At 50.4% G+C, this 13,159-nt stretch overlaps 1 pseudogene; it reads right to left on the reverse strand.

Moving 5' to 3' along the window:
- The window catches only part of LOC116500988, a 31,624-nt pseudogene extending 19,759 nt beyond the window's left edge, over positions 1-11,865 (reverse strand).
- Between the last annotated feature and the right edge of the window lie 1,294 nt (positions 11,866-13,159).

The raw sequence follows: 13,159 nt of genomic DNA on the forward strand, positions 1-13,159 counted from the left end.
ATAGATTTTGTTATAAAATAAGCTCTTAGAAAATCAGAATAGTTACATTAACTCCATGACTGGATATTTTGCTGATGGACTTGAAATCGGAAACAATAAAGGCCACGAGGTAGGTACTCATCTTGACACTGGTATCAAAATGGTCTTCAACAAGCCATGAATTTATATTCACAGTCTTCATCTAAAAAAAGACAAGCACAGCTCATCATCCGGTAGTACCTCTAAGGACTTTGGCACCAAAAATCAATGTGTTTCTTTTCAGTTTCACTAAGACAATTTTAAAGACAAGTTGGAAAGAAGTCAACCCTGTGCCAGCCCGTCCCCACACAAAGAAAACAGAAACATACAGGTAGTTTCACTCGTAAGTGTTACTTCAGCATTGCTAAAACTAGATAAAGATACTCATTCAAAAGCTTTAATTTTCCTCAGTGTCTGCCAGCACATCGATCTAATTAAGATCACACTTGAGTTGATCAGAAGTTGTCTAAATCACTTGTTACACATGAGAGAAATAAACTACTCCAAACAATGACTCAGCTCTCTCAGATATCTATTTCAAGACAAAATGAGTCGCCTGTTAGAGTTTTCCCTTTTGATTCGCCTCAGGTAACTAACTTACACTTGGAGTATATTTAGCCACATTGGAATACTAATACTGGCACCCACAATTCATTCATTATTTTATCCACTTTTCAATGCAAGAACTGTTTTGTTTGATAGTTTGTTTTTAACCAACTTCCAAAAGACTTCATTTTTTTGAAATGTACTTGGTGTATGGGGAGGCGTTGTTCCCTCATTTATAAGGGTTAGTATCCTGGCAAATCACGAATCAATAATGCAGAAGAATTTGTGAAGAATCTCTTATGCACAGAGTAAGACCAAATGTATGACATGTGACCCACCCTACATACGCCTACATCTTTGTAACTGCAAACCATATTTGTAGGTATTACACATACTCCACTTTCACAGACATTTTTTGAAGGCCAAAATAACATTTTTTTTGTTGTTGTTTAATATATATATATATATATATGGTCCTGAATAATATTGTGTCTGTATTCAGATACATTTTAATATTAATTCTTAAAATCTAAGACAAAGACTGAAAGCATTTTATGGGTAAAATAAAGGTTAGCGAGATTACATTGTATTCAAACCACTGCAGAGAACAGGAACCCCTAGGATGCAACATCTGTTGCATTCCTTTATAACTGTGTATCAACACTACCAGCAATCATTTACTCTCAGAAAAGAACTGACATAATCTTTAGGTCAATATTCCCATGAACAGCAACTTCCTAGATATTCTCTTCTCCTTTCACTTTCCTTTTTACAGGTCATCAAGCAACAGCACAACATTGAATGTATCCACCTACAAGGGGCATATTGGACAGCGCAAGGTGCTTTGGTTCCCTCCTAATCTTAACTGAAAATCTGGCTTTGAAAGCTGGTTCATTGAAACACGGGAAGGCTGTTCTTGCAAATGTTGGCTCAAAATGCGTTGCTGCGAGCACTCTAAGGAAAAAAGAGAAAACCTTTAGTCCACATGCCTTCATATGCACAGTGTTCACCACCTTGTGTGAAAATCAAGTAATTTCACAGAATCACAGAATTTCTAGGTTGGAAGAGACCTCAAGATCATCGAGTCCAACCTCTGACCTAACGCTAGCAGTCCCCACTAAACCATATCCCTAAGCTCTACATCTAAACGTCTTTTAAAGACTTCCAGGGATGGTGACTCCACCACTAACCTGGGCAGCCTGTTCCAGTGTCTAACAACCCTTTCGGTAAAGAAGATCTTCCTAACATCTAACCTAAAACTCCCCTGGCGCAACTTTAGCCCAATCTCCCTCGTCCTGTCACCAGGCACGTGGGAGAACAGGCCAACCCCCACCTCGCTACAGCCTCCCTTGAGGTACCTGTAGAGAGCGATAAGGTCGCCCCTGAGCCTCCTTTTCTCCAGGCTGAACAAGCCCAGCTCCCTCAGCCGCTCCTCGTAGGACTTGTTCTCCAGGCCCCTCACCAGCTTCGTCGCCCTTCTCTGGACTCGCTTGAGCACCTCCATGTCCTTCTTGTAGCGAGGGGCCCAAAACTGAACACAGTACTCGAGGTGCGGCCTCACCAGAGCCGAGTACAGGGGGACGATCACCTCCCTAGCCCTGCTGGCCACACTGTTCCTGATACAAGCCAGGATGCCGTTGGCCTTCTTGGCCACCTGAGCACACTGCTGGCTCATATTCAGCCGACTATCCACCATCACTCCCAGGTCCTTCTCTGCCTGGCAGCTCTCCAACCTCTCGTCTCCCAGCCTGTAGCTCTGCAATAAGCGCCCCAGGTGCAGGACCCGGCACTTGGCCTTGTTGAACTTCATGCAGTTGACCTCAGCCCATCGCTGCAGCCTATCCAGATCCTCCTGCAGAGCCTTCCTACCCTCGAGCAGATCAACACGCGCATAGCTTGGTGTCATCTGCAAACTTACTGAGGGTGCACTCGATGCCCTTGTCCACATCATCGATGAAGATATTAAAGAGGACTGGCCCCAGCACCGAGCCCTGGGGGACGCCACTAGTGATTGGCCTCCAACTGGACTTGGCTCCATTCACCACGACTCTTTGGGCCCGGCTATCCAGCCAGTTTCTAACCCAACGAAGTGTGCGCCAGTCCAAGCCAAGAGCAGCCAGTTTCTTGAGGAGAATGCTGTGGGAGACGGTGTCAAAAGCCTTGCTGAAGTCAAGGTAGACCACATCCACAGCCTTTCCCTCGTCCACCCAGTGCGTCACTTTGTCATAGAAGGAGATCAGGTTCGTCAAGCAGGACCTGCCTTTCATAAACCCATGCTGACTGGGCCTGATCGCCTGCTTGCCCTGCAAGTGCTGCGTGAGGACTCTCAGGAGGATCTGCTCCATGAGCTTCCCTGGCACTCAGGTCAAACTGACAGGCCTGTAGTTTCCCGGGTCTGCCCTCCGGCCCTTCTTGTAGATGGGCGTCACATTTGCTAGCCGCCAGTCAACTGGGACCTCCCCCGATCGCCAGGACTGCTGATAAATGATGGACAGTGGCTTGGCCAGCTCCTCTGCCAGTTCTCTCAGTACCCTTGGGTGGATCCCATCCGGCCCCATCGACTTGTGCACATCCAAGTGCCGTAGCAGGTCACCAACCAGTTCTTCATGGATGGTGAGGGCCACATCCTGCTCCCCATCCCCTGCCACCAGCTCAGGGTACTGGGTATCCAGAGAACAACCGGTAGTGCCGCTAAAGACTGAGGCAAAGAAGGCATTGAGCACCTCCGCCTTTTCCTCATCTCTTGTAACTAAGTGCCGTGGTTCCGCTCGAGTGGGCAGCCGAGCTCCACCACAGCCGCTCCCTCACTCCCCCTCCTCAAAGAGGAATGGGGAGAAAATATGTGAAAAGGGCTCAAGGGTTGAGACAAGGATGAGAAAATCACTCAGTAATTATTGTAACGGGCAAAACAGACTCGGCATAAGGAGATAGTAAGATTTATTGCCTATTAACTAACAAGCTAGAGTAGTGAGAAACAAAGGAAAGAAACCAAAAGCACCTTCCCCCCATCCACCCTCTTCCACCTCCTCCCCCCGAGCGGCGCAGGGGAACGGGGGAATGGGGGTTATGGTCAGTCTACAGCGCTTCTTCTCTGCCGCTCCTTCTCGGTCACTCTCGTCCCTTGTGCTGTGGGGTCCCACCCACGGGATGCAGTCCTTGATGAACTGATCCGGCGTGGGCTTCCCACAGGCAGCAGCTCTTCCAGAACTGCTCCAGATATGGGTCCGTACCACGGGGTCCATCCCTCAGGAGAAAACTGCTCCAACCTGGCTCCCCTACGGGCAGCAGCTCCTGCCAGGTCACCTGCTCCTGCGTGGGCTCCTCTCCACGGGCTACAGGTCCGGCCCGGAATCTGCTCCGGCAGGGGTCTTCCACAGGCGGCAGCCTCCGTCGGTGCAGGGCCACCTGCTCCACCGTGGTCTCCTCCACGGGCTGCAGCGGGGGACCCTGCTCCACCGTGGTACTCCATGGGCTGCAGGGGGACATCCTGCTTCACCATGCTCCTCACCACAGGCCGCAGGGGACTTCTGCTCCGGTGCCTGGAGCACCTCTCCCCCTCCTTCTACACTGACCTTGGCACCTGCAAGGCTGTTTTATCACTCCCTTGGCTCTCCCAGCTGCTGTGAGGCGCAGCGTTTTTTTCCCTGTCTTAAATATGCTCTCACAGAGGCGCAAAACAACATCGCTTACTGGCTCAGCTCTGGAAAACAATGGGGCCCTTCCCAAACATGGGGCAGCTTCTAGATCTTTCTCACAGAAACCACCCCTATGGCCCCCTGCTACCAAAACCTTGCCACGTAAACCCACTACACCAAGTTTCCCCCCGCAGCCAGTAAAGGATGGAGATTCTCCTTAGTCCTCCTTTTTGTGTTGATGTATTTATAGAAACGTTTTTTGTTATCTTTAACGGCAGTAGCCAGATTGAGCTCCAGATGAGCTTTGGCCTTCCTAATTTTGTCCCTGCACGGCCTCGCTACATCCTTATAGTCCTCCCTAGTGGCCTGCCCACTATTCCAAACATTATAAACCCTCTTTCTTCTCCTAAGATCAAGCCACAATTCTCTGTTGAGCCAGGCTGGTCTTCTTCCCTGCCAGCTCGTCTTTGGGCACGTGGGAACAGACCGTTCCTGCGCCATTAAGATTTCCCTCTTGAAGAGCGCCCAGCCTTTCTGGACCCCTCTGCCCTTCAGAACCGCCTCCCAAGGGACTCCACCAACCAGTGTCCTGAGCAGCTCAAAGTCAGCCCTCCGAAAGTCCACTACAGCGGTTTTACTGGTCCCCTTCCTGGCCTCGCCAAGAATAGTGAACTCCACCATTTCGTGGTCACTCTGCCCAAGACAGCTCCCGACAATCACATCCTCCACCAGTCCTTCTCTGTTTGTGAAGAGAAGGTCTAGCGGGGCACCACCCCTGGTGGGCTCACTAACCAGCTGCGTCAGGAAGCTATCTTCCACGCTCTCCAGAAACCTCCTAGACTGCTTTCTCAGGGCTGTGTTGTGCTTCCAGCTTATGTCAGGGAAGTTGAAGTCCCCCAAGAGTACAAGAGCTGACGATTTCGCAACTTCTGCCAGCTGCCTGTAGAACTCCTCATCAGTCTCCTCATCCTGGTTCGGCGGTCTATAGCAGACCCCGACCAGGACGCTAGCCTTGTTGTCCCTGCCGATCCTAACCCAAAGGGACTCGACCTTGTCATTCCCAGCCTCGAGTTCTACAACATCGAAAGGCTCTCTAATATAGAGAGCCACAGCACCACCCCTTCTGTGCTGCCCGTCCCTTCTGAAGAGCTTATAGCCAGGCATTGCAGCACTCTAGTCATGAGACTGGTCCCACCACGTCTCCGTGATGGCAACCAAGTCGTAGCCTGCCTGCTGCACGATGGCTTCCAGCTCCTCCTGTTTGTTACCCATGCTGCGCGCATTGGTGTAGATGCACTTCAGCTGGGCCATTACCTTATCCCCCGGCCTTGCCATTGCTCCCCCTGGCACAGCCCCAACAATCCTTGCTTCAGCCCCATCCCCCTTCCTACCTAGTTTAAAGCCCTCTCAATGAGCCCTGCCAGCTCCTGGCCCAGGATCCTTTTTCCCCTAAAAGATAGCGACCCGTCTGAGGCCATCAGGCCAGGTGCTGAGTAAAGTGCCCCATGATCGAAAAAAACAAGATTTCTGCGTTGGCACCAGCCCCGGAGCCACGTGTTTAACAGGTGGGCTTTCCCTGTCCTCTTTGTTCCCCTCCCTGCCACCGCTGGGATGGATGAAAACACCACCTGCACTCCCGCTCCATCCACTAACCGACCCAGCCCCCTAAAGTCTCGTTTGATAGCCTTCAGGCTTCTCTCCTCAATGTTGTCACTGCCCGCCTGGACTACCAAAAGAGGATAATAGTCAGAGGGGCGTACCAGGTTGGGAAGCTTCCTGGCAACGGCCCTGACCCTGGCCCCAGGGAGGCAGCACACTTCCCTACGGGTAGGGTCAAGCCGACAAATAGGGCCCTCTGCTCCCCTAAGAATAGAGTCTCCAACAACAATAACCCTCCTGTCTTTCTTGGTGGAGGCAGTCCTGAGGCGTGGAGTCGACCTCCTCGCCCTAGGCATCCTCCTGGGCCCGACCATCCTCCCTCTGCCCGACGGCTACAGGGCAGGGGGTCCACCCCCATTTGGGATGTCTCACCTCGGTACCTCTCCTTGAGGCCCTGCAGGGAGTTACTCCACAAGTCTATCTCTCGCTCACACTCCCTGATGGCCCTCAACCTCTCCACCTCCTCCTTGAGCTCCGCCACCATGCGGACCAGGTCATCCACCTGCTCGCACCTCACGCATGCAGTTTCTCTGCCTCCCGCCGATGGCAGCAACAGGCTCAGACACTCCTCGCATCCGGTGACCTGAACTGCTGCATAAATTTCACATTTATGAGATAATTTAAGTACTTTCAAAATCTTTGGCATGCTAAGAATTACCATTTCTCAATCTGTGGTGGGGAACAGAAGTGGATACATAAAGCTTCTTGACCAACCCCCCTGATAAGGGGTTCTGCAATAAGAGACAACTTGTCAGAGCCCAGCGAGTCCCCGGACTCTTCCTCTCACATCACTGCAGGACGGCTGGACGTGTCGGTGGATTAAGGCCTGCTAAGGCTACAGCCAAGAACCCCACAGCCCAGAAAAGGACCCAGCTCTCCAGCTTCACACAGGGCTTCGCCAGCCATCAGCCTTCCTTGCTGCATGGGCACGTTGCTGGCTTATGTTCAACGTGGTGTCCACCAGGAACCTCAGGTCATTTTCTGCCAGGCTGCTCTCCAGCAGGGTGCCCATAGCATGTCCAGGTGCCTGGGGTTGTTATTCCACAGGTACAGGACTTGCCACAGCTCCACGAGATTCCTGCCAGCCTTAAAGGAGTCCTTGCAAAGGAGTTCAAATGAAAATACGCTCTGTCATCACGGTGGGCTGGTCCGTTCCAAGCGTTTCTAACCACTCCTGTGGCACAGAAGTAAGTTCCTGGGTCCATGTGTACCACGGCTGAAGGACAAAACCACCCAAGGAATGCTGGAAACTCTAGGATGACCAAGGCAGATGACCAGAGCAGAACAACTACCAAAAGAGTTTCTCACCCTAGAGATCTTTTTACTAGAGATCTGCAGAAAGAGCAGATCTCTAGTAAAGGACAACAGGCTCAGATATCTCTGCAATAAGAACTGACAATGGAAAAGAAGGTCCTCGGTGGTGGTGCTGGTAACCTCTCCGCAGGAGCATCACCAACATCAGGATGAAGGTACAATTTGAGATCTCAGATACAGACCTGCTAGCCTGGTAGCCCGATCTTTTTCTTCTCACAGAGTCACAGAATTGAAGGGGTTGGAAGGGACCTGAAGAGGTCATCGGGTCCAAGCCCCCTGCCAAAGCAGGTTCCTCAGAGCAGGCTGCCCAGGGAGGCATCCAGATGGGCCTTGAATATCTCCAGAGAAGGAGACTCCACAACCTCCCTGGGCAGCCTGTCCCAGTGCTCCGTCACCCGCACCATGAAGAAGTTCTTTTGTATACTCATGTGGAACTGCCTGGGCTCCATTTTGTGGCCATTGCCACTTGTCCAGTCCTCACAAACCACTGAAGAGAGGTTGGCCATGTTATAAACATAAATAGGATCCCTCCCTCAGTCTTCTTTTCCCCAGGCTGACCAGACCCAGGTCTCTCAGCCTTTCCTCATAGGGAAGATGCTCCAGGCCCTTTATCATCTTCCTTGCCCTCCGCTGGACTCTTCCCAGGAGATCCCTGTCTTTTTTGTCCCGGGGAGCCCAGAACTGGACACAGTACTCCAGGTGAGGCCTGACCAGGGCAGAGTAGAGAGGGAGGATCACCTCCCCTGCCCTGCTGGCCACGCTCCTTTTCATGCACGTCATGATCCCATGGGCCCTCTTGGCCACGAGGGCACACTGCTGGCTCATGGTCAACCTGTCGTCCACCAGGACCCCCAGGTCCTTCTCCTCAGAGCTCCTCTCCAGCAGGTCATCCCCCAGCCTGTACTGATACATGTGGTTGTTCCTTCCCAGGTGCAGGACTCTACCCTTGCTCTTGTTAAACCTAGTTAGAAATGTTTTAACAATTTGTGTCCATAAAGAACAGTCCTGTCTGCCTCTGGGCCCTGCACTGGCAATTTAATTCTTGAACCACAGATGCAGTTGTGAGAGTGGGTAGCAAATACGAGTACTGCTGGCATATGTCTGTCTATGAGGAAGCCCATTCCTTCTTGTACTTGCTGCTTATCACTGCCCCCACTCAATATCTCCCTATCGAATTAATGTGATTCCAGCAGGTAACCTTACTTCTTCTAATGTCTTAGCCAATTCAGCATGTGTTGGTGCAGGTCTGTGCTTAAACCTCTGGGGTAAATGAGCAAAAAAATGCTCTATTACTTCCAAAGTAAAAGCAAATTTGTCTTGTCCCTGCCATGGTAATGTGACCAAAAGATATCTCGAACACCAACGACAGCCATCCTTGAAATCCTGCTGTATTAAGCAGATTAGGTATGTCAGACAGACTGGGTGCTGTGACAGTCAATGGTTTAGTAGCTGCATTCAACTTTCTGTAGTTTACTGTAAGCCATCATGTCCTTAACACTTGTAACTGGCCATACTGGAGAATTAAAAGGGGAATGGATTTTTTTAACAGTTTCCCTCTCCACCAAATATTTTGTTAATTCACCTTTCACTGTCATCGCTAATTCTGGGGACAATCCCTTATTATACCCACACCAGAGGCTCAAACAGGTGCAGGAATCACCTCATCACCTACTTTTTTAAATCATTACCCTCATGGTCAACTCAGGGCCAGGAAGGTTTGACAGACCACCATTGTTCCTGTATGTGCTGGATTGGTTGTGATAGATTTAATTTTGTCCATAGTAGCTCATGTGGTGCTATGTTTAGATTTTTAATGGAAGTAGTGCTGATAACAGACCAATGTTTTAGTTGTTTCTGCGTAGTGCGTACACGGAGTCGAGTTCTTTCCTCTTCCCAGGCTGCCTGCTAGCAAGTTGACTGGGAGTACAACAAGAAAAATTTTTTTAATCAACATTTGGTGTGATTTTCAGTATCACAACTGCTATGAGGACTGCAAGAAAAATGCTTGCCAGGTTTGCAGCATAATACCATTAGCCTGAATAAGTTATAAGGCAATAGAAGTCCCCTAGTAAAGAACGGTGTAAATGCCAAAACTTAATTGGACAAGCTGTTTCCTCCTGTGAGCAGATTATTCAGATTATTTCCTGTATTTCCTGTAACTGAAAAACAAACAAACAAACAAACAAAAACAAACAAACAACAATGTTTACTCCAAAATTTATCCATTTTAAGTAGAACACATACTTTAAAAGTCTGTTTCTGCTACAGTTATGTGAAAGATTTGATCCCAAGTCTTCATTCTATACAGTAGAATAAAAAAAAAAAATAAATTTCAAAGGACAATTTTCAGCTTCACATTAAGGCCGGAGTCCACCTCATCTTGTAAGTCTCTTCTACCAGGTTAGAATATCACCACTAACACATTGGTACAATTCCTCTACAGCTAGTCAGCTCAGCTTTTGTCATTTATATTCCAATGGGACAGGAACTGATTCACTTCTTTCAAAGTTTGTGAAAAGTAATTCCCCCACGCTTATTTTATAGCCTGGCTGAGCGATGCACTGAAAGTTTTCCCTCCGCTATCAGAACATTTCAAAGCACGGAGTTCAGCCAGTGCATGAAATCTGTTGTTCATCCAGACATCTTTAGGGCGAGTCTATTTTGCCTTTCAGAAATTCATAAGGATATCAGCATGGTAGAAAATATCAATAAAGTTTAGGAAACACAATGAAAGGAGGAAAAAGAAAAGGCAAATTTGAGCTTCAGAGCTGTACTGACAGATCTGAAATTCTGTGGGGATTCCGTAGGTTGGAAAAGCACAGCAAAACTCACGCCTGAGAATAAGGGACCATGAGGCTGCCAATACGCTAAGGTTACTTACTGTATCAGCATGCTTAATTACAACAAATTAACAACATGTATTTCTTACCTCTGATATTAATTCCGATATACTCTCCCTGCTCTGGTTGTGAAACACGGAAAGCTCTGTCACGCGGTCCTCGGCAAGGTGTCCCTGCTGCAAGAACACGCACTACATTCAAGCATGAGGCTTTCAGGTTGTCTCACCGAGACACATCTGACCATGACACTGTTGTGATATGCCGCAGGCGGAGTCCCTAATTATCCAAGATTTCACGTTTTGTATTTTAGTTAGCATCATGGCTAAATGTTGCCGTGAGGAAACGGAGAAAGTCACACAACTTCAGCAACTTCAGCATCTCGGCCCTCCTTGGTGAGAGGTTCTGAACTCACATAGGAAAGGCTGAGTGCAGATGAGATTTTTCACTTGAGTGGAAGCTACACTTTTACCTCTTCTTAAATATGCAAAGCTACATCAGGCATGCACGTCTTTGCCAGAGCCGCTTAAAACTGACGGTGCGTGTGCAACAAGCTGTTCTTTACCTAGACAAACAGCGGCAGCCAGTGGCCAGCAGGAGGCATTGGCAAACAACTGAGAGACGGTCAGGACAAACGCTTTCAAAGAGGTCAAATTGTTAGCCGAACAAGCAACTCTCTGAGACACAGAAATGAGATAAACCATAAGCACGTCCAACGTGCTTGTATGAAAACTTGTGTTTTGCTCCATCATGGGTTCCTTTCCACGGAGGAAGAATTTCAATCTTGTCTTCAAAAACCCATTAGGGAGATCCTTAGAAATGCATTGTAGGCAATTTCACAATGCTCAGGGGTTGGGGCCCTTGCTCAGTGAGGAGGGGCTGAGGCAAAGATGTTTGGTCAGACTGCAGAGGAGCCTCAGGGCAGCCTTCTCGTAACTACAAGGAGGGCAGCAAGACAAAGCCAAGCTATCTCAGCAGGGCATGGTGCGATGATGACAAACAGCAGGCACGGTGGTACAAATCACCAAAGGGAGATGGCAATTCTTTGGGTGTTATATAAGGGTGTTCTGGTGTCGCACAGACCTTGCTGATGCTGTTTTAAAATAATTAAAAAAGCGAGGTAGGAATTAAAATTAGTTCACTTATTGCGAACCCAGAAGAGTGGCTATTATTAAATTGGGAGAGAAAATACAGCACAAAGAGGCTGGAGATGAGAATGGTTGAATTAAAGGGCAGGGGAATGGGGAGAAAAAGAAACAAAAGAAACAATAAGGCCGCGGGGAAGCGCAGAGAGAAGGAAAAGGAAATATTCTCTACTTCCCATCAACGAGCGATGTTCAGCCATGTCCTGGGAAGCAGGGCATCAAAACACGTAGTGGTTGTTGAGGAGGAACAGCCCCCTGCCCCACGGGAGCCCCCCTATTTATTGCTGAGTGTGGCATCAGGTGCTCTGGAATGTCCCTTTGGTTGGTTTAGGTCAGCTGGCCTATCGATGTCCCCTCCCCATCACTTGCCCACCCCCATTGATTTCTTTTGATGAAGTGGCCAACCATCTGGTTGCCCAAGGGAAGCCAGCTGATGGCACCTGTTTGGCTTTCAGCACAGCTTCAAGACTGTTTCTCACTGTCTCCTTCTGGACAAATTGGGCAGCACACAGCTAGAGCAATGCATAATGCGATGGGTGAACAAGGGGCTGACGGGTCGCGCTCCAAGGGTTCTTGTAAATGGGGTTGCATCAGGCTGGTGGCCAGCCATAGGGGCTTGTGCAGGCCTCCATTTTAGGGCCTGTTCTCTTCAGCGTTGTCCCGACTGACTCGCATGTAGGACTTGAGGGCATATGGAGTCCGTTTAGGCATGATGCTAAACAGGAAGGAGTGGCTGACTCCATCGAGGGGAGGAAGGCTTTGCAGAGAGACCTTGACAAAGCAGAGAGCTGGGCAATCCCCAAGCATATGAGGTTTAGCAAGAGCGAGTGAGGGATTCCACGCCTGGCAAGGGGCAACCCTGGCTGTATGGACAGTCGGGGGGACGAGAGGCTGGAGCGCAGCCCTGCAGAGAGGGATCTGGGCGTTTTGGTCGATGGCAAGTTGAACGGGATTCAAGCAGGGGCCCTGGCAGCCAGGAGGGGCAACAGCATCCTGGGCTGCCTCCAGCACGGCATCGCCAGCTGGGCGGGGGCAGAGATTGCTGTGCTCTGCTCTGCGCTCTTTCAGCAGCGCCTCGAGTCCTGTCCTGGGTGCACTTTTGGGCAGCACACTAACAGAAGGACATCAGGTTATTGGAGAGTGTCCAAAGGAGGGCTTCGAAGTGGTGAAGGATCGGGAGAGTAAGATGGATGAGGAGCACATGAGGTCCGCGTGTTTGTTCAGCCTGCACGAGACTGAGGGGAGGCCTCATGGCGGCCAGCAGCTTCCTCACCAGGGCAGCAGAGGGGCTGGCGCTGAGCTCTGCTCTCTGGGGCCACTGACAAAACTCGAGGGAATGGCAAGGAGATGGGACAGTGGAGGGTCTGGCTGCAGGTGAGGAGAAGATTGTACACCAACACGGGGCTTGGCCACTGAAACAGGCCTCCCAGTGAAGTGGTCATGGCAGCCAAGCTGCCGGGGTTCACCAAATGTCTGGCAAGTGCTTTCAGACACGTGCTTTGGTTTTTGGGGGTCACCCAGAGCGCTGGGCTCTGAGGTCACCCAGCGATGGGCTGTGAAGTCAGCCAGCAATGGGCTGTGACTTCACGGCCCTCGCTGCTTATACTGGGGCGCCGGCAGAGCCTGGCCCAGCCTGGCTCGTGCCTGGACTCCCGCTGAGCGTGTGTGCGAGGCTTGGAGTGCCGAGCAAGGATCTCTTGGGAGATTTGTTGGAGCTGTGCTGTGGGGCGTCGGCAACTGCTCTCGGTGCCCGTCCCCGCAGCCAGTGCCTGCGTTTCCCCAGCCCTGCCTGGCTCAGGCAGCTGGGGCTGTGGAGGGAGTGCTCGCAGCAGTGCAGGTGAGCTGTGCGGGGACACGTGCCCCGGGGCTCGGCTTGGGGTTTTGTCCTGCTGAGGGGCCGGGGCACTGCCGCTGCCTGCCCTGGCTCAGCCACTGACCCTGACCTCTCTCCTTCTTGCAGCGCACATCAGCTGTCGCAGCGGTGCCAGCCAGGGGAAGCAGCTCC

Source organism: Aythya fuligula, chromosome Z (assembly GCF_009819795.1).
Source record: "Aythya fuligula isolate bAytFul2 chromosome Z, bAytFul2.pri, whole genome shotgun sequence".
Classification (NCBI taxonomy): domain Eukaryota; kingdom Metazoa; phylum Chordata; class Aves; order Anseriformes; family Anatidae; genus Aythya; species Aythya fuligula.